Source organism: Otolemur garnettii, unplaced genomic scaffold, assembly GCF_000181295.1.
Source record: "Otolemur garnettii isolate 467f Iridium unplaced genomic scaffold, OtoGar3 scaffold00060, whole genome shotgun sequence".
Lineage (NCBI taxonomy): Eukaryota > Metazoa > Chordata > Mammalia > Primates > Galagidae > Otolemur > Otolemur garnettii.
In genome coordinates, this window is record NW_003852455.1 from 8,439,669 (window position 1) to 8,462,363 (window position 22,695).

Here is a 22,695-nt window from a genome sequence, read left to right on the forward strand (position 1 = left end):
GGCACCTGTGGTCCCAGCTACTTGGGAGGCAGAGGCAGGAGACTCGCTTGAGCCCAGGAGTTGGAGGTTGCTGTGAGCTGTGATGCCAGAGCACTCTACCCAGGGGGTCAGCTTGAGGCTCTGTCTCAAAAAATAAATAAATAAATAAATAAATAAAACTCAATTTTCTAACTTTTAACTTTATCTGCAACTATGAAGGGGGGGAGGGAAAGCCCAAAAGATAAAATATCCATCCCTCATTCCAGACACCCAAGTTTTGATTTCAATTTTTCTTTGGTAATTTCCAAGATATTTTGTACTTTCAAAACAGAGAAAACTTGAAAAAACCAGAAGCTCATCACAAACAGAGACACACACATATATAAAATAAAGAAATAAGCCCACACACATTTTTGTCTTATGTATTCAATTTCCCTCTAAACATTATGCCATTATTATTCATCTCATCCTTCTTGTTGAACACCTGGAAAGATACAAAAAAGAAACATGAAAACTATATATAATAAGATACTACACTCATTACATGTCAGCTTTGTCTGTTCTGTAGTCAAATTAGGCAATGATATTCTTTCTGAGCACATACATTAAGAGAAAAAGACTGCTCCTTATTTCAGGATTTTTAGAAAGGATGCAGAATGTCATTAATCAAACTCACCTAAATCCTATAAAAGTTAGGAAAGCATAATGGATGTCATCTAACATATGTAGCAAATACTGAGAAAACCCTACAAAAATCAGTATCCACCCATTAGCATTCAAAAATTTCTATGTTCTTCTTTTGCAACCAAAAAAAGTGATCTAGTTTTCTTCTTAGCTAAATTAGGCAATTCATTTAGAGCAAAGAGCCTTTTCCCCCATATTCTATCTGTACTCAGACTTGTTAAAAGTTGAAGGAGCCCCACAAACTATTACAGAGGTTATTTCAAATTAAGAAAATTAAAGATAGAAATGCCATATTTCCCCCACTGGCTTACTGAAAACAAATTCAGCAAAAGGGCCGCCCAAAGCATACTACTATTTGAACCTGAAGCCTCTTAATTCTTTTCCCAAACTATGAAGGGAGTAGGTTACAACATGAGAAAATTGGAAACTCCAGAATAGAAGGCTAAACCACTATCAGGGGAGCAAGACCATGTCGAAAAGAAGGAACGTTCCAGTATTCGGGGACAGAACATTTAGATGCAAATCAAATCTCCATCACTTTTTCCGTAAGGTAAATTTGAGAAGTTACTTCACTTCTGTTTTTTCATTATAAAATGAGGATTATAACAGACAGCACATTGAGTTTTATGAAAATTAAATTAAAATGTAAAGAATTTTTAGCAGAATCTAAATTGGTAAGAACACTGTTCTACGAAATCATCATTTGTCAACTTTTACCAGCAATAAAAAAAAAAAAAATAACTTAAGACATCATCTGAATTTGACTATGCTCACCTCAACACAAATTTGCGGGATGTTCACCCCATGTGTTTACATCTCTGCCAGGTGACTAACCAAAAGGCACGGAGGTGGGGAGAGAGGAGAGAAGAAAGGACTGTTTAATTCACAATTTCTGTCCCCCAGGACCCTGTCATCTTGTTGCAGAGACAACATTTCATATATGAACTACTGGGGAAAGAAACAGTTGTTATTATACAATAAAGTGTTAAATACAAGAAAAGCACAGTACTGGCAAGGAATTGCTCTCATGGAAGTTTTGGGTGAGGTTTTCCAAAAGGTCAGGAAAGGGTTCAGAGAAATGGGGGACAAGACACTATTTTTTTTCTGTCTCCTTAAGCCCTCACTTCTCAATGACCCAATCTGGGGCCTGTGAGGAGAGAGCTCCACCCTGAAGAGTCTCTGAGGACGGACGCTGCTGAGTGGCACCTCGGCCATGTGCTCTGGGCATCTTCCATTCCCCGTTTTCTCACTCTTTCCTCTCTCTTTCTTCTCCCTCTCCCCCTACTCCTAAGGACAACATCTCTCCAGGTCTGGTCCATCCACAGCCTCCCACAGGCTACAGAGGACACGCAGGCAGGGATCAGTGTGGTACAGCTGGGAAAGAGAAGTCCTGAGTTCCCGTCCCAGCCTTGTCTCAACTTCACTCTGTAACCTCCAGCAAGTTGCTGCCAGGCAATGGGCCTCAGTATCCTCACCTATCAAACAAGAGGAGAGGGTATTTAAAGGGCCTTCGTGCTCCGAAACATTCAGTGTCTCTGACCGACCGTTTCCCACAGTCTCCAAGTGACAACTGGGGGCTGGCCAGTCGCACAGCTCCTGAAGAGGCACTGACATGACCACATCAACGGTTTCTATTGTGGGGAAGGTCAGGGACTCCTTCAGAAAATAGCTGATCTAAACAGAGCCCAAGGAGTGCCATGGCAACACGGCTCGCAAGCTGCCAGAGGTAGGGAGGAAGGCAGCCAACATGGGCGTGCAGCTGCCACATTTCAGAACAGCACTCAAACCTCGTTAATATCATCTTTGCTAGTACCCAGCCCCATAGATCATGAGCTATTTTTACTGTGTATTTAACAGACTTGTGTATCGTCTTCCCTGCCAGCGTTTTCACAGTCCAGTACGGAAGACTGCCGTCAGAGAGCACTCAAGACCTCAGGCCACCCAGGGTGAACTTGGGAGAAAGAGGAAGGAGGACAAGCAAAAGACATAGAAAATATACACCGAGGAAAAGGAGAAAAGGATATTCATCAGGGTCGAGGCTAGCTAGGGGGCAGGAGGGATAAGAGATCATAGGAACTAGTCAAAGCTCATATTACAAACACTCAGGAATGAGGCACCCAAGTCCCAGCTCTCCAAAGAGTCGCAGATGTATGTGTGGCAAAGAGAGTGGGGAGAGTTCAGTCCTCTGGTGTACTCAGCTGACCACAGACCCTCCACCCAAGTTCTGATCACAACCTCTGCTTGTTTCCACTTGCTTTCAGAATCTGTGGCCCTTAGAAAGTCACACACGCCACTCTGCAGACCCCTCACCCATGTTCCAGGAGAGAAGCATCTATCCGCTACAGATGGCCTTTCAGAGCTCACAGGAAACGGCTTGTGCTAAATGCTCTGTTACAAACGACCTGTCTCTCTCATGTAGGGATGGGAATTCTAGCTTTCAATGACCAACCAAGTTAAACTCTGTGAAAACACCTGTCAAAGAGCCTGTCACACCGTAGATACCAAGGAACATCTGCTTCTTTCCATCTGTTTAATACAGCGATGGTGCCACCTGTGCCACCTTTACTCCCTAATTGTCTTCACAGAAAGAACGACTCCAACTAAGGCTTGTTGAGAGCTAAGCAGGGGCTCCAGTGCCAACCAGCTCTCTAGAGTCAGATCAGATGTGGGTGCCACTCTCAGACCTGCCATGAACCAGGCCGCCTCGTGTAAATCAAGGCACATCCTTTCTTCCCTGGGATGCAGGCTGGACTAGGCAGATTGTTTTTAAATTCTTTTCCAGTTCTGAAATTCTATAAGCCTAGGAGTCTCATGGCCATCTCAGAAACAAGTACTAAGCAGAGGGAAAACTGTGAGAACACAGTCATGTGCTTCTTCACTGAGCACTATGTCTAGGGCGCTGTGCCAGGAGCTACAGGGAATTCAGAGAAGCAGAAAGTAATCCTTAGATCTGAGCTCTTCCACTGTGAGTGAGAGAGGAAGGGGAGAGGGGCGAGGAGAGGAAACAGGAAAAGTTACATGACATAAGGTTGGAATGTTAAAAAAAGTCCAATGCGAAATTGCCTTGCAAAGGTACACAGGGAAGTCTCTGGGAGGAATGACGTGTGCTGGGACCTTCAGGTAGGAAAGCAAGGTCCACCCGTGCAAAATGCAGGGTGGGGTCGGGGGTCAGGGCACCTTTTATAAAAGTTGGTTCTTTGAGGCAGAAGGGGCATCAGTATCTGGGATGGTTACATCTCATATGTGTTTCTCATAGGTGTTTAACATTCCACGTTTCATACATTAAAGGCTAGAATACAAATAAATGACCACCCCACCTGCCTGTCATGCAATGCCACGTGGGCACAAGAAGACCGCTAAACAAGGACAGGAAGCCTGGGCCAGGATTCACCTGTTCATCTGTGGTCAAGGTTCAACTATCCGGGTTTAGCCATGTGGCTCATCTGGCTACGGAGTAAGGAACCTTGTAGAATTCCAGGTAAAGTTCTTGAGGCTGCTTTTTTTTTAAGTGTTTAAATTTTATTTAACAAAAATATGGAAGGCTTCACGAATCTGCGTGTCATCCTTGTGCAGGGGCCTTGCTGATCCTCTCTGTACCGTTCCAATTTTAGTATATGTGCTGCCGAAGTGAGCTCTTCTTGAGGCTTCTTGAGAACCATCTTGCCCAAGCTCACATTACGTAGATGAAGAATCTGAAGTTCATCAGAAAAGAAGTGGTTTCTCTCAACTGCACATTCCTGTGATCTATGCTCAGTTCTTCAGATATGCCTGCCTAGTAATCATCTGCTTTGGGGTCCAGCCTCAAGCTGACTCTTGCCTGCCAGAGATCTACTCTTCCAACTCCTATGATATCAAAGTCCCAATCAGCTTTCAAAACAAACTCCAGTACCACCTTAATAAGAACCTGCAGGAAGAAAGAGTTCTCCAAATTCCGTCTCTCCCGAAGCATAATTACTGAACTCACACATCACAGTCAGCCCTGACTGGCCCTGCATCAAAGTTACCTCCACAAGACAGCAGCTCTTTGATTTCTTACCTTGCTGGTAGGTGCTAAATAAATGCTTACTAAGTCAGGCTGGGCTGGAACTTGGGGGTTTTGACACTTAGCCAAGTATCTTTTAAAACATACCATGTGGCCTCTGATCATCATAAGCCTAGAAGTGTGCAGTCCCCGGGGCACCCAAATTTCAAAATCACCTCCAAAGCCATCAAGCCTTTTACCAAACTGACTGAACATGTAGCAAAGGAGAAGAAATGTAAATGGAAGGAGAGGAGGAGCAAAGGCCAGAGTCTACCAACCCGATAAACAGTTAGGCCAGTGAGCTAGGAACACTGGTATTAGCACTGCAATTTCACAAGCAACAGAGCTGAAGTGCAGAGATACAAGGGCTGGCCAGGGAAAGGCTGCAATCAGAGTCCCTGATGGAGCAAGCAGGTCCTGTTCTGCCTTCTTTTTGGGTACTGCTGTTACCCCTGTGGTGAAGTGTCACAAAGATTCTAACTACCTGCTATCAGCTGGGCAGGCCCACTCAGTCCACTCCAGAGGCTGAGACATCTGGAAAGGAACATCGCACAGCTACTTACAGCACAGAGTTTAGACCCAGGAGACGCTCAGCCAGTACAGCTGAGTGAAAGCATGGCAAAAGAATTACGACACAGTACTGCCTCTGTGTAACTCCACAGGCACCCAGAGGCACACAGCAAAGGGAATATCTAAAAATGCCACTAAACACACAAGGACTCAGACGCCAGCACACATAGGGATGGCCCCAGCCAGACAGCAAAGGCATATTGGCACCACCGTAATTTGTCCATTCACCAATATGCTTCCCGAAAAACACCCATATGCTTTCTTTCCGCTCCCATATGCTTTTTTAGCAAAGAAACTAAAATATTTCATTAGTTTCAAGTAATTAATAATTACTTATTTCACAATAGTCACCCTCATTAAAAAACGAAAATAACTGATTAAGCTGCAGGATCCTGGCTTTCAACTCAAGGTTTTAAATTTTTTTTTTTTTTTAATTCTTCCCCTCTAGGAATTGAGTAATAGAGTAAAACAGCCAGTGTGGAAATATACGCACTGTGGGGAATCGCGAGTTATCACACACACAACCCAGCATTCCTCTTGACTGAGACATCACGGTTTAATGAAAAGAAGGGGGACTGGAGGATCAGAAAGACTTAGGATCCAATCCCTGTTTGACCTCTCACGAATAGGACTTCTGAGGAAATGGAGGGTGTTGAAAAGATAAAGCCTGCTGGATCCCTTCAACCCCGTCTTCCAGTATTCCCAGGGAGTGACTTCACGGGGCTCCCTCTCAAGGCAAGGGACAGCATGCACCAAGGATTCTGGCCACGTGCCAGTCACTGTCAGCAGGCCATGGCCAACAGCCTTGAAAATCGGCTAGAGCCTACAGGAATGTTTTTCAGACTCTAATGAGCATATGAACTACCTGGGGATCTTGTTAAAATAAAGATTCAGATTCAGAAGGTTTGGAGTACAGCCTGAGATTTGCATCCCTAACAAGCTCCCACATAAGGCTGATGCTGCTGGTCCTCAGACCAAACTTTGAGAAGCAGAGACCTAGAAAGTATGAAGATGAAGTAGGAAATGGAATCCGTAAGACCAGGGCCAGGGTGACTGTGACGAGGACTACTAATCACTTGGGCACAGTGAGTTTTCATTTATACTCACAACAGTCCTGTGAGGAGGACTACGATTTCCACCTCGCAGACAAACCTGAGACTCCAGGAAATCTAGAGACTTACCCAAAGCCACGCAGACAATAATGCTGAGCTTAAAATCCAGGTATATCTGCCTGCCAAGCCTTTCCGTGAGGATATGCCCACAGAAGACAAGATACGCGCAGCTGTCACTGGAAAGTGTTGGTATAAAGCCTAGTTCTTGTTTTGCCATTAGTCCCGGGGAGCCGTGACCCTGCTGCCTGAATTTTATGAAGCCACGCCCCTTCTGTGAGCCTCTGTTTCCCGGTCTGAAAGGTGAAGGTGTTGTTCCTGACAAACTCTGGGGCCTCCTCCACCCCTGACACTGGCTTTCACCCTTCTGGCTCCCACATATGCTCAGTGGGTCACCAAGCACTGAGTTTTTTAACTTCACACATGTGGCAGTCATTACAACTTGGCAGGATCCAAATGCGAACTGCTCACATCTGCATTTGTGCTGATCCTTGCACGGTCAGAAGTTATCTCCATCAAAAGTCCCACGCTCAATGTAACGGGAAAAAAAACAACAAACAGATTCCCCAAAGTATTGAAATTCCAATTCAGTCAATAACACAGAATATTCAGGGCACTGTGTCTCCTCATCTCGCTCACAAAATGAAGATGTTGAGACTACTGACCTGATAGAAGTTTAAAAAGCAGGAAAAAAAACTGAGTTGTTTAGTATTCATTTTATGCAACTGACCAACCTCTGTTTCATTCTGCCTTAAAGAGCCAGATAAGCATGTAATTAATGAATTATCATATAAGTGATTCAGGATGTGTGATCTTGTTCCCCTCTGAACTCCCAAAGCAAACATTCTCTACGCTCCTCTGGGGCCCATTTGCCATTTTCTATCAGGAATTTCTACAGTTTGTGAACTTTTTTCATTGTCCCTATTCATTTTCAATGTTATCTCTGAAGGCATCCACATATTTTGGAGCAGATCTGGATTTAAATCCAGAGTTATAATTATCAGCTGTACAACTCTGGGCAAATTACTCAATCTCTATGAGCTGTTTCTTCATCTAAAATATAAGAATTTTCCATTTACAAAATTAAATAAAATAATGTATTAATAATATCTAGCATTTAGCAGGTTCTGGATTCAAAGTTCATTTAAATGAATGAATAAAGACTGCGGAATAAGAACTTTAACACTAAAATACTACTCAGTGGCTTGAGACATGTAAATGTTCACGGTCATGCTAATAAGTGAGTTTAACGGAGTGGAACAGTAGGTAAACTTGGGAAAAATCCCACAGCAAAAGTAAATATCTCACTCAAATATCATCTCCTGCTTCCCACACAGAGGAACATTTTTTGTCTTAATTGACGTATGGCCTTCAGAGCATCTACAACCCCCTGAAAGTTTAGGTAGAATTATTTGTAGATGTGTATTTTCCAGCTACTTCATAGGTTCATCTGAGTTTCCGAAATTCCTAATCCTCACTCATGTGCACAGGTCCACACTTACATACACACATGTTCAGAACTGCTTTTTCATTTGACAGAAAGAGAGCTGTCAAATGAAAAAGAATAAGTTTATGTAATAAATCAAGGTTGAAGAAATGTGAAAATACTGCTTAGAAAGCATGGGTAGTGGAGGTTAGAACGACAAACACCCACACCAGATAACCAGGGCTCTGATTTCCAGAACTGCCTTGGCTGCAAACTTGATAAGGGACCTTGGGCAAATCTGAGGCTTGTGAAAATCAGAGTTGGGACAAACTTTGACCTCATGTATTCCACCCTCCTCCTCCCAGCTCACAGATGAAGAAATTGTGGCTCAGAAGAAGATCATCCATTCCCAAAAGTTATAGCAAGTTATAGATAATAAAGGCCAGGTTTCCTGAACTTCAGATTCAGGAAAACGATTTCCACTCTCTGAACATCTATACTATAAAGTTCAAGGTGAGTGTTTAGATCCAATGGTCTCTGAGTTATCTTCTAGCTGATGGATAATTACTACTTTCTTCTCTAAACACGGAAGATTCATGTAAATATGGGTTTGGTTTTGGCAAAGATTACACCAGCTGCTTCTCAGTCCCAGCCTAGTCCCACGAGGCAGAGAGGAGGGTCTGAAAGAAGGCAAGACATTGTTATTAGTCCTGTGTAGCCCAGCAGTTGAACACTGCAGGCCGTGAACTGGAGTTTACTATGTTGGCTGTTCCTCTCTCATCCCCTTCTTATTAATCTCTCATCTATCTCCTCTTTATTAATGTTCCCAAACCATGTGCAGTAAATAGCCAGCTAGGAGCTCATCCTCAGCTTCCTATAATTCTCTGGATCAGAAAAAGGCAGGAGGTGGGTGGGGGAAAGAGTGATGATGTCAGAATCAAATAACCTCTTCCAGGAAGGACTGCAAGGGAATCCAGTCTGCTAACAAAGGCAGCAAGCAGAAGATGACCAGACGCCACTGTGCCACTGCTTCATGAAATTAATAAAGACGCCTGGAGTCCATGTGCTTTAAAGACATCCCACATCCCTGCACTGACACTGAGATTGTTTTGCCTGAAAGACAATAGCCTTTTAAAAAATACTGTGAAAAGGCAGTTTGTAGAAAACGATTTCTCTGTTTAAACAGAGATACAACTATGGAGTTAGAAGAAAGCACAATAGTCTAGGATCAGTCACTGCCACAAACCAGATTCCCTGCCTGACCCCCAGATCTCTACCTCTGAAGTAAGAGAATCCGGTTAGATTGACTCTTAAAAGTCCCTTCTGGGTCTGGCATCCTGACCTCTCTTTACAGGTCCAATGATACACTCTGGAAAAGGCAAATGAAAAAGAAGAATCCATCCCTTACCTACAGTCTTAATCGGGGGTAAATTTACCAAATCCTCTAAATAGTGGGCCCAGAGCACGGAGCAATGTTATAACATAGAGTACCATGAGCGAAGATGGATTTATTTTTTGTTTTCGATGAGAAACTGCAAGGTACTGGGAGTAAGAGATGACCAGTGTGTAAATACCCAGTCATACAGCGTGTACAGTCCCAATCACTAACTGCTCTTCTGGTATGTAAGAGAAGCGATGCAAAGCCGAAAAAATAACCACTTTCCCATATCAGCCCTGTAATAGCATCATAGGACTTTCCCACGATTCTGAAACATGGCAGCAGGAAGGAGAAGGGATTGGCTAAGAAATAAAATCATCCGTAATAGACCATTTAACTAAAAGTAATGCCATAATCAATCAGTAAAACGTGGTCTGTTGTTAGATACAGAAACAGGCCTCACAGAGGAAGGTGACTTGCCCAAAGTGACACAGCCAGTTAGCATCAGAGGTCGGAGTAGAATTAGATTCTCCTGGCTCCTGGCTCACATAACATCTGACACATTGCTTCACTCCTCAAAACAATGAGATCCTAACAAGGTAATTAAATAATTTCACTCATAACCACTGCCTCTACCTCCATTTCAAAAGACAGTAACTGATTAATTTTACTTAAGGCGGTCTAGGACTAGTTCTGCCAAATTATAATAAACAATTCACTCTGGCAATATAGACAAGTCCATGAGAATTAATTGGGTATTATTCATCCCTGCTAATGAATCACCCGTGGAAAACAGGGATAATCAACGGTCTTCAGGAGGCCAGAGCCTGTTCTTGTTCAAGTACAGATCTTGCCTATTAAAGAACATTAGGTATCAGCTCTAAATAGTAAACAGGGTATACTGTTTCAGATCCCATGAAGCGCAGCTTTAAATAGATTTGGTTTGGAAATGGGACAAGGAACACACGGCAGTTGGTGGATCAGCGTTGAAAGCAGAGAAAAACAATGATTACACTCATTAAGTGGGTACCTGTTGACACATCTACTGTCGAGTCTAATTATTTATTTAAACTGTTATTCTTTCTTCATTACTGCCACTGATACCAATTATTACCACAAGATTATTTTAAATTTCTACAGCATGCCCCTAGAATATTTACTTCTCCACTTTTCAAAGGTTATTTGAGAAGTTTCTATCCTCCCCTCCCCACTAGGCCCCACCTGCCACATACAGAGGAGAGAGGAGGAGGGTTGAGGGGTAAGAATTGGGGAGAGAGACAGAGAGACAAAGAGACATGGGGGGGGGGCCGGGGGCAGGGGAGAAAGAGAAAGAGAGAATTCTTTTTTTTCAAGAGTAATTTTTGGTAACCTTTCAAGGCTTGCTTAAAACTCCTTGTAGTTTCAGGATGGGTTTCAGTGGTGAAGAGGGGCTCAGTTAACTACTTTTCAAAGCTGATTCTGTTAATATTTAACAACTGACAGCTGGGGGAAGATTAGTATGATAACCACAGTTTCTATACGAAAAAGTTGGATCTCTGCCTCACAGAGCTATCAAAAACTATGATGTAGATGTCTACAGTACCTTATTTTCTGATATATTTATGTGCAAAAATAATACATTAGAAAGAAGTTTTTGCATGGTCATTTTAAGGACTAGAGCATGGTTAAGAGATGGGTAGGCACTTTTCCTGTATTTTTTGGTACTATTCTTTAAAAAAAAAAAAATGCTCTCTTTTATAAGAATGAGAGCATTCTCTCTCTACACAACTCAAGTATCTGCTATGCCTAATTTAATTATAGGAGTTTCACAGTCCATACAAAACCAATCTTATATGCACATGAGGTGTACTTATTTTTTGTATATAATAAACATTAGCTTTGAAAATCTTGTTCATTTTCAGTCCTACAGATATGGGGCACTATCAACCAATTTCATTTTCTTCAAAGTTCTGCACAGCTAAAGTCATGTTTGCAATTCAAGATCATATGGATATACTATACCAAAGAAATTAACAAAATATTCAGCAAAACAAATGTTTAAAATACTTTAAATAATGAATCAAATCTTCTACAAAGTTACTTTTCTACAAGGTCTGCACTTAGGAACACTATATTCCCTACTTCCCCTCTTTTTGATTAAGAATTATGACAGATTACGTAGAACACAGTGGTGCTCCCTTGGAGGTACAGGTTATCAGCAAGTTTCCCGCAGGGGAATAAATCACATTTTGAACATTTTATAACTATGATGCTTCCTATAATGTTTTTTTCCATTGCCGTCCAATTTCTAGACAAACTTAAGACAAACATACTCCTCTACCAAAGGCTGATCTCCTTCACATTGGTCCACCAGGAATGTGGCAAACAGATACCATGGGCTGGGGTTTCAAAGATTCTAACTCATTTTCTGGTTGTTGTTGTTGTTGTTTGTTTGGTATTTTTTGTTTGTTTGTTTTTGCAGCCTTGGTTCTATCTTTTTGTGGTGAATTGTTATGCAGCTAAGAAACAGTTACTTACCCACCTAGTAACCATTGGCACCTTCAGAGGGGACATTGGCAACAGAGTGGTGAAAAATGCACTCAATCAAAGGAGCGGGGAGAGGAAAGGGGGTGGGTGACTGACTGGTTCTCACCTAATGTGCACAAGGTGAGGGTGTTCAGCACACTCCCTGGGTGAAGGGTTCTACTGCAACTTAAACTTGACCTTAGAAATAAAAACAATGTAACCTAAACATTTGTACCCTCCTATCAATCTGAAATTAAAAAAAAAAAAAAAGTCGATCCTTTTGTAGTTCATAAGCGTGATGATTGGGTTCTCATGTGCATGCGTGCGATGTGCCTCCCACGAATCTTGTTATGACGTTGGTGACAGCAGCACATTACCCATCTGACGTGAAATGAGAAAAATAAGAAAAGGAAAGAAAGAAAAAAGACCCCAGTCAAGGGCCAGGAAACTCGGTAAAAAGCACCCCCTGCCACACACTAGCTGGGGATACAGTAAAATAACCAGTGAGAACATTCTATTTCATGGACATGTAAATATTCATTAAATTTGAGTTTCCAATATAGCCCAGATTTGTGTGCTTTTGATATTAAACCTTAATGGCTAGAAATTGAAAGGAAAAATGAAATCAAGAAGACACAGGTTTTCTTGTGGGTAGCTCACTGTCTTGGCCATTTTTCAGGTTCTGTTGTTCGTAAAGTACTCATATTTCTTCCATCAGGAATAAAATCAGCCTTATACATTGTCACCTCAGATGCCTATTAGCACTGCATAAACATGAAGATGCTGATCCTCTTACCTCTGGCAGCTGCTCTTGGAACGGTCAGTGGACGGACACACAGTTTAGCCAACTGCAATGCTGCTGTCTGTAAACGAAACAGATAAAAGTCACTCCCAGGAAAGAACCCTACATTTATTCCTTAATCATTATAACTTCTTTGATCTATATAGTGGCATCTTGTTTTCAAAACATTTGCATATTCATTTCAGCCCACAACTCAGTGAAGAAGCAGGAAAGGATTATTCTACTCCCTTCCTAGGTGAATAAGCTGAAGCTCAGAGATGTGAGGAGAACTAACATCACAAATACTGTGTCAAATGGGTATTATTATCTTTATTTTACAGATGTGAATACTAGAGATCAGAAAGGTAACCAACTTGCCCAAGACTACACAGTGCAAAACATGCCTATGCACAGGTCTTTTCTGTATGTTTTTATTTTATTTTTTTTTTACTTTTTCCAGACAAAGTCTCACTTTGTTGCCCCGGTAGAGTGCCATGGCATCATAGCTCACAGCAATATCAAACTGTTGGATTCAAGCGATCCTCTTGCCTCAGCCACTCAAGTAGCTGGGAGTATAGGTGCCCACCACAATGCCCAGCTATTTTTAGATGTGGGGTCTTGCTCTTCTTCAGGTTGGTCTCAAACCTGTGAGCACAGGCAATCTACCCCCCTCGGCTTCCCAGACTGCTGAGATTACAAGCCTGAGCCACCACGCCCAGCCTTAGTGTACAAGTCTTGAACCAAGGGCTTTTCCTACTGGCCCAATAATCTTTCCTTTCTACTTTAGTTTCTCCTAGGTTGTTAGGTTGGGAAAAACAACAGCTTGTTGACTTGATCCACAAGGCTTGGTGGTAAGAGAATAGTAAGTAAAACCAGCTATTTGTTTGACATGAGGAAGTGGGAAAAACACACAGGATTTAGAACCAGTCAGACTTGTCTTCCTCTTACCAGTGGCCTCAGGCAAGTTATCTAAACCCAGTGTCGATTTCTTTCTTTGTAAATAAAGATTATAGCTTATACTTCAGAGCCAAAGCTGGCCAACGTTCAACTTCTTTTAGAACATCTTCCTCCATTATCCCACATGTATCGGTATGTGTAATGGTGATAACATTTCTAATGGTGATAACATTTCTTCCCATAAGTCCATCTTTACCTGATCAAAGGATAACTTCATAAGCATGAATTGCCAGAAAGTATCTCTGGATGGGGTATTTCTTGGATTGATGTTTCCTAGGTTTACAACCCCACAATATCTATGTCAATGTTACATGACCTCACCTAACAACAAACAACACAAAGAATTTTTAATTCAAAAGACAAGTGCTCAAGATAAAAAGTATCAAATGTTCCCACAACCCCCTCACCAAAAAGCAAAAAATATACTGCTTTAGGTGGAAGACCAACAGCACCATTTTAAAGTTTGTGCCTTAGGTTCACAGAGATGGAGCTTCTCATTCATCTGACTGCGAGGACAAAAGGGAATTTGGTTTAATCTGACTGCGAGGACAAAAGGGAATTTGGTTTAATAGAATGGATAGATTTACTGAGAAATAGGACTTCTGAGAAGTTTTCTTAACATATCCTATTTTCATAAAGGACTCAAATCAGATTTAAAAAAACAACGTGGTTGATAAGATGCCCTGCAAGAACCTTGTCATCTGCCACTAAAATCAAAACATTAATCACTTTTTAACATTGTATTTTATTTTAAACTTTAGAAAAATGTCTTTCATCATCATCATTATAACTCCGTTGAGAGCTTATCACCCTAATTTTACAAATACAGAAACCAAACCTCGCAGATCACATGGTTAACATAGAGCAAATAAAAATAGAACATTGTATCTTGAGACCAAAACCAGTAAACACCCTTCTATTACATGATGTAGCCTCCCAATTAAGATCATGCTTACTAACTTCAGTAACGTAACAACTTCCGGAAAGAGAAGACCAGTCCATAATAGAGAAAATTCTGTTGTTAAAACATAAAGCGTATGTAGTTCTGAGTTCTGCTTCTGTGGTCTAACCAGAAGGTAACTTTTTACTAAGCTGAACACTTTCTCAGATCTCCCCAGTGAAGTTTCAGAGGCGCCACATCCTTGGGCAAAGTGTTGAAACACAAGCCACATAAACAACAAAAGTTTGTACCATGAGTTTATGAAAAGAATCCTTCATCAATAAACTTCGTTTTAAGTAACAGAAGAGCTGAAGCCTTCTAGCTCAGTTCACCAGCCCTCTTCACATGGTTTGATCATCATGTGTGCTCAGTAGTTCTCGGATATTTCATACATTGGAGTCCCCCATAAACCCATAAAGACATCGGGGACAAGTGACACATCCTGCTCAAGGCCTTCTGCTAATGAGTCGGTTATCCTTGGCTATCTCTGTGTATTGTACAACCGCTGACTCAGAAGCTGGCATGTCTGCACCCTTTGTCAAGCCATCCATCCTCTCCCCCCAGTAAATAGCCTCAACCCCAGAAGCAATTTCAATCAAAAACAAAGAAATCTGAATAAGGAATTTCCAACTTGCAAGACTTCAACCTGTTAATTAGAAGCTATGCAAAGCAAGACTCATTAAACCTAGTGGAGACTTCTGGCATCTGTTACAAACCTTGGTAACCTTTGAATCTACTGCTGCCCCCCAAGACAAATTTAAAGCAACACGACTCTAGGATAATGACCCTAACATTATGAACAAAAGTCTTAAAGTGCTAACTAAATAGCACTGGATCAGTACAAAGATAACTCATAATACTTGATATTTTGTAAGTGCTACAGTACAAATGAGTGATACGACAGTATCTTGTAATAACTTCTACTAAGCCAGTAACCTGGTAACTCTTTCAGCCTGTCATCCCAAATGTTCATTCTGAATAAGGGACATTATTTTGACAAGAACAAGGGAATGGGAATTATGAACCTGAGTTCTGGACTCAGTGCTCTAATTCCTAAATCTTTTTATTAGAAGTCATATAAAAACATATTTATTTTCAAGTTTTTAGTTTTACAGGTCTTGTTATTCTAAAACCACTATGAAAAGTCCAAATGTTATTTTTTCTAGGTTTTGTGCACCATTGCACATTCCACATCCCAGTGGAGTGGTAGAAAGAGGGTTACTTACACTAAGATCAGTTTAAATTAAAAAATGTTTTAAACACAAAAATCTGTCTACAGAAGCAACTGAAATGTTAGATTAACCCAGAGGAATGAGATGACAGATGTGAAATGTCCTGTACTCCAACTATCCTATAACACACACCATCTTAAATGCACTGTCTCACCCGTTACCCTGAGATACTTATCAAGAACATAAGATATTCCATAGCTTAGGAATGATTTTGGTTGTCTCATTAAAGTAATGTTTGCCTGTATTTAATTGCTTCCCTCCCTGATTTTAATTTCCTCACCTGTCAGCATCTATCAGAAACACTGAAATCTTCCGACGTCTTGGCTGATTGTGTTGAAATTAATCAGATTTTTTAAAAGTAAATTGCTTTGGCCTAAAGCTAATGCTTACTTCTTAATGTGATATTTATAAGGGCAAGGGTTCTATCAATGGAACTTACAATCTAGAAATTAAATGAAAGACTTTAGTAATCCTTAAAAAATGTAGGAAGCTTAAAAATCTCTACCACTGGACTTTGAAAGATAAGTACTAGAAGAATAGCATTGGCAAGATGACCAGTTAGAAGCCCCAGTGTGCATCCCGCTCACAAAGACAGCCAGAACAGGCTTGGCGCCTGTGGCTCAAGCGGCTAAGGCGCCAGCCACATACACCTAAGGTGGCAGGTTCGAATCCCCAGCCCGGGCCCGCCAAACAACAATGATGGCTGCAACCAAAAATGGCCAGGCGTTGTGGCAGGCGCCTGTAGTCCCAGCTACTTGGGAGGCTGAGGCAGGAGACTCGCTTGAGCCTAGGAGTTGGAGGTTGCTGTGAGCGTGATGCCACGGCACTCTACCCAGGGGGACAGCTTGAGGCTCCGTCTCAAAAAAAAAAAAAAAAAGACAGCGAGAACAACAATAAACTACATTTTAATGAAAATAACTAAACTAAGAGTATCTGAAAGTGTGTCAGGGGAGTAACTAAACCATAGTTAGCCCAGAAACTCAGGGTAACCACATAGAGAAAGGAACCATCCTCCCATTCCCCACTGGGAATAGCTGGCACCATAAGAATAAGAAGGTAAGCAAAGTACCTTCAACACCTACAGATACAGACATCAACCCTGGTGCCAGCTACAGTCCTCATATAAATCCACATAGTTGTGTCCTCCACCCATAATTAAAAACCAACACTGTGCCCTGCCCATGTGGCAGGTACAGCTTCTATACCACAACATCTTGGAAGTGGAACTATGACTGGAGTGTGTCCTAATTCAGGGATGAGTAGCCACAGCTCTCCTAAAGCTAAGCCACACAGCTGAAACACCCCAGCTTAGTGACCCAGCATTTACAAGCCACATGAGCAGCTGTTACACTCTTCTCCATGGGTCCACACCTCTCGCTCACCCTCCTTCAGACTGGAGCTGAAGTGGTACCTTGCCCCCTGGGAAAACAGTAACTTGGCCATTCTGAGCAATCACCCCACCCCACCCAGAACTTTAGCTGAAGTGGTACCCTATATCCCAAGAAAATGATGCCTGAGCTACCTACAACAGTAATATCCCCTAGGCCTAAGGAGAAGTGGCATACTGTCCCCTAGGGAATTGGTGCACTGGCTGAGCTGAGCAGTTATGCATCCTAAGGCTGAACTCATATGATAACCTATATCTTAGAAAAACAGAGCAGTGGCTAAGTTGAGCTACTCTACTCTAGAAACCAAACAACTCTAATACCCTGCTTCCCTGGAACTGGTATAAGTACCTATCATCTGATCTGCTGAGGTACCTGTCTCCTTTGGGAAGAAGACTCATTGCTGTGCTATCCCCTGGCCCACCAGGGTCCAAATAACAGTAGTGCTTTGCCATTGAGGTGCACTACTACTGCTGCTGAACCTGGCCACACAGAATGTAGGGTACAGCTGAGTCCTACCATCACAGGATCTAGAATCACTGGTACACGGTGCCTTATGCCCTGGGACACAAGATGCCACTGTGCCCAATAGGCTCAGTTTCCAAAATTGCAGCCATCTCCTTTTCACTGGACAAAACCTGCAGAAGATTCATCTTGTGCTAGAGTTGGGCTAGCACTTCCCTGCATCTCAGGGCAGAATCACAGCTGTACCTGAGCTGCTAGAAGGGTGCCTCTCTGTCCCAGATCCTAGCTCTGTGAGCAACCTACATTCAAACCTGACACAGAGTGAACCTACAGCCCAAGATCCAAGTGGCACAATGCATGGACCTAGGAAGGCCTCACAGCTGCACTGAGCACCTGCACCTGGAATCCAGAATTGCTACAGCTACCTCTAGCCCCTATCAGAACTGACACCTACAGGCATCCTCTTGGCTAAGTTTCCCCATCATGGAGAAAATGAGAATAGAAGGAACCCCAAAGTCCTTGACACTAAGCACATTAACAATCTATACCACCAGCAACTCTATCACAAACATCTATAGCTGAGGCCAATGAGGTGCTCACAGTTATTTCTGATGTTGAACACAGCTGAAGAAGCTAAACAGAGACTATATCATTGTACCTCTCCAGAAACAAAGTCACCACACCCTTCCCAATGCAACACTAACTGCAGGTGAAAGTTTCTTACTACACCTCCCAAATGCAGGTGAAAGTGGTTTACTAAAAAATCTACTCTAGAAAGGTTAAATGAGATCACTGTCCCTATAGATCAGTGGTTTTCAGCCTTCCTAATGCCACAACCCTCTAATACAGTTCAAAGGGGTTGTGACCCACAGGTTGAGAACTGCTACTGTAAGATACACTGGCATCAACTCAAGAACACAAGAAACATGAAACTGCAAGAATATATAATGCCACCAAAAATATGTAACTCTCTACTAACAGACCCTAATGAAAGAAAATCAATGACTTGCCAAAAATGGAATTCAAAATGATGATTCTAAGGAAACTCATTCAGATATAAGAAAACACAAATAATTACTTAAATGAAAATAATTTAACTATATCAGGAAAACTACTCATGGTGTGAACAAAAAATTAAACAGAGATAGAAATCATGAAAAAGTATCAAACAAAAATCTTGAAGGTAAAAAATGTAATGAATCAAATGAAAAATATAATAGAGAACTTAAACAGCACACTTGATCAAGCAGAATAAAGAAACATCGAACTGGAAGGAAGATCATTTGAAATTACACAATGGAAAAAATAATAATAAAAAGGAGTGGAAAAAGCCTACAAGACGGGTGGCACCTGTGGCTCAAGGAGTAGGGCACCAGCCCCATATTTCAGGGGTGGTGGGTTCAAACCTGACCCCCGCCAAAACTGCAAAAAAAAAAAGCCTGTAAGACTTACAGAACATCATTAGCAATCACATATTTGTGTTATGAGACTTCTGGAATGGGAAGGAAAAAAGCATAAAAAATATATTTCATAAAATAATAGCTTAAAAATTCTGAAGTCTGAGGAGAGATATGGACAAGCAGATCCAGAAAACTTAAAAATCTTCAAATAAATTCAACACAAAAAGTCCTCCCCAAGGCACATTACAGTCAAATTGTCAATGTAAAAAATCAGAATACTAAAACCAGCAAGAGAAAAGTGTCAAATCACATACAAAGGAATCCCCATGAGACTAACAGAAGATTTTTCCACAGAAATATTATAGACCAGAAAAGAATGAAAATGATATATTGAAAGCACTAAAAGGAAAAAGTGGCTAGCCAAGAATAGTATACGCCACAAAACTATCCTTCAGAAATGAGGGAGAAATAAATTCCAGATTGAGCAGAAATTAAGACAATTCATCACCATGAGATGGTACTTACAAAAATACACAAGGGAGACCTATGTCTGGTGATAAAAAGATGATAATCAATACCATCAAAACACACAAAAATATAAAACACACTGGTAGAGCAAATACACAAAGAAATAAAAAATTATCTCTACAAAAAACCACCAAACCACAATGATAAACAACAAGAAAAGAAGAGATAAAGGATATATAAAATAACCAGAAAACAACAAAATGATGAAAGTAAGTTTTCACCTATCAATAATAATTTTGAATGGAAACAGATGAAATTTCCCACTTGAAGAATATAAGCTAGCTGGACAGATTCAAAAATACAAAACCTAATCATATACTGCCTACAAGAAATTCACTTTACCTGTAAAGCTACATACAGAGTAAAAATGAAAAAAAGATATTCTGTGCAAATGGAAACAAAAAGCAAACAGAAATGATCATACTTATAGCAGATAAAATAGACTTTATGTCAAAAGCTATAAAAGAGAGAAAAAGGTCATTATATAATAACAAAGAGATTAATTCACCAAAAGGTATAACAATTGTAAATATATAGACACAGATAGATATAGATAACAAACACTGTATTCATCCAGATACATAAAGCAAGTATTATTAAATCTAAAGAGAGATAACATCCAAGACATTAATAGTTGGAAGTTTCAACACTCAACTCTCCACATTGAATAGGTCTACTAGACAAAATATCAATATAGAAACATTCGGTTTAAACTGCAGTTAGACCAGATGTCTTAACAAACATTTACAAATCATTTCATTTGGCACCTGTGGAATACACACCTTCTTATCATCACATAAAATATTCTCCAGGATAGATCACTTTAGGCCACAAAACAAATCTCAAGAAATTTAAAAGAACCAAAATTATATCAAGTATATTTTTAACCATAATGAAAAACTAGAAATCAATTACAAGAGAAAGCTCTGACATTATAAACATATACAGAAATTAAACATAAATCTCTTGAAGAACCAAAGAGTCAATGAAAAAAAATTAAGAAGAGAATTTGAAAATTTCTTGAAAAAAATGAAAATAGAAACACAACTTACCAAACCCTATAAGATGCAACATTAGTATTAAGAGGAAAATTGATAGCAATAAATGACTACATTAAGATTAACAACCTAAAGATGCATCTCAAGAAACTACAAAAGCAGCAATAAGCCAAACTCAAAATGAGTAGAAGGAAAGAAATAATAAAGATCACATCAAAAATAAACAAAATTGAAACTAAATTACGTGTGTGTTTTGTTTCATACTAACAAAACAAAAAGTCGCTTTTTTGCAAAGATAAACAAAATTGATAAATCATTAGATAGACTAGCCAAGAAAAAAAGATAAAAGACCCAAACAAACAAAATCAGAAACTGAAAAAGGATTACAACTGACACCAATAGGTATAGGAAAAAATAACCAACATAAATGACCACCTAGGAAACGCAAATGAAAATCACAATGAGATAACATGTCCCCTCAGTCAAAAGGGTTATTATCAAAAAGACAAAAATAACAAATGCTGGCAAACATACAGAGAAAGAAGAATCCTTATACTGTCGGTGATAATAAGTGATTAAGGAAAATAGTGTGGATACTCCTCAAAATACTAAAAATAGGAATACCACACCATCTGGCAGTTCTGCTAACAGGTACATACGCAAAAGGAAGGAAAGCAGAACATCAAAAGTGTATCTGCACTTCCAATTCTATTGCACCACTGATCATAACTGCCAAGATAGAGAATCAAGTATCCATCAATGAGTGAATGAATAAGGAAAGTGGGAGAGAGAGAGAGATACATATAATGTAATACTATTTATCCATAAATAAAAAGAACCAAATTTTGTCATCTGTGACCGTGGAGGGCACAGAAGGTTACATACCATACGTGCTTACTCATGTGTAGATAGTAGAACGGTGGTTACTAGAGTAGGGTAGAGTAGGGGGCAGGGACGAATAATAGAAGGTTTGTTAACGGATACAAAAGTACACCTGGATGAAAGGAGTTCTAGTGTTCTATATCACTACACGATGACCATAATTAACAACAAATTCATTGTACAGTTCCAAATAGCTAGAAGAGTGAATTTTGAATACACACAAAAAATTATAAATAATTAAGGTAATGAATATGCTAATTACCTTGATTTGGTCATTATCTGTTATGCGGATAAATATCACACATTATCCATTATGTGTCAACATATCACACTCTACCCCATAAATATATAATTCTTATGTGTCAATAATGACAATAAAATCAAAACATTATATACATAGTTTGAAAACAATTCCATGGACAAGTGCTGATTGAGCATTCAGCAATTGCCAGCAGGCACTTGGGGCTACACTGGAGTAGGACACAAAGCTACCTCAGAAAGTGTGGAAACAGGTAAGCATTCGTTTATTAGGCTGAATTCACCATGACTGAAGTCGCTGACAATCTGGTCACTAAAAGTTACTGTCACTCTGGGAGGCCAAAGCAGGTGGATTGCTTGAGCTCAGGAGTTCAACACCAGCCTGAGCCACAGAAAGAGCCAATCTCTAAAAATAAAGGAGTGTTATGGCAGGGGCCTGTAATCCCAGCTATATGGGAGGCTGAGGCAAGACAATTGCTTGAGCCCAAGAGTTAGAGGTTGCTGTGAGCTGTGACAGTACAGCTCTCTACCAAGGGCTAAGACTGTCTCAAAAACAAACAAACAAACAAAAATTACAGTGTATTTGTAATATTACCAGGTGTATGCATTGTGCTTTGACACAGATAAATGATTTCACTCTTCGCTACTACTCATTGAGGAGTAATTAGTATTATTATTAGTAATAGCAGCAATAATTCCCTTTTGATAAGTGACAAAGCCAAGGCACAGGGGAGAAAAGGGACTCTTTCCTAGACAGCCAGTTATGGACAGACTGAGACTTGTGATCTAAATAAAATCAGATAATACAGCATGATTATTTTGGAATAGAGAAAAATCATTGGCAAATCCTCCAGATACAGCTATTCAGTGCCATTTCTTGTGCTAATACGTAGTATGTGTCAGAAACAGTTAGGACACTCATTTAGGAAACCCACAAGCACTAAGCTCTTCTACAAAAAGTAAATGAAATGACAAATAGAGAAATACTTTGCAACATGTCCTACCATCATGAGATTATCTTATGTGTTTATGTTTTTATTCCTGCTTGGAAATACATAAATATCAAACAATGTAATAAATGGGTCTCAAAAGTGAGCCTATAATATCACCACACCTAACTTTATATTATTCTGCTGATTCTGAGGCTCCGAAATTAAGCAGAAGACTTAAAGTCTTGCATGCAATATAAGTGGGGGG

General features: G+C 40.4%; 1 protein-coding gene, 1 non-coding gene and 1 pseudogene across 8 annotated transcripts in view; 1 reads left to right on the plus strand and 2 right to left on the minus strand.

The window, feature by feature from the left end:
- The window catches only part of LPP (LIM domain containing preferred translocation partner in lipoma), a 686,984-nt gene that overhangs the window by 500,309 nt on the left and 163,980 nt on the right, over positions 1–22,695 (minus strand). For all 7 annotated transcript variants that reach the window (XM_023514821.1, XM_023514815.1, XM_023514819.1 and 4 more), the window contains one exon: positions 12,469–12,535. The gene's annotated coding sequence lies outside the window, so the exon portion shown is untranslated. The remainder of the gene's footprint in view (positions 1–12,468; positions 12,536–22,695) is intronic.
- On the minus strand, positions 4,192–4,298 carry LOC111726298. The gene has a single exon (XR_002774107.1). It is a non-coding gene; the product is annotated as a U6 spliceosomal RNA (small nuclear RNA).
- Positions 11,947–12,059, plus strand: LOC111726314 (annotated as a pseudogene).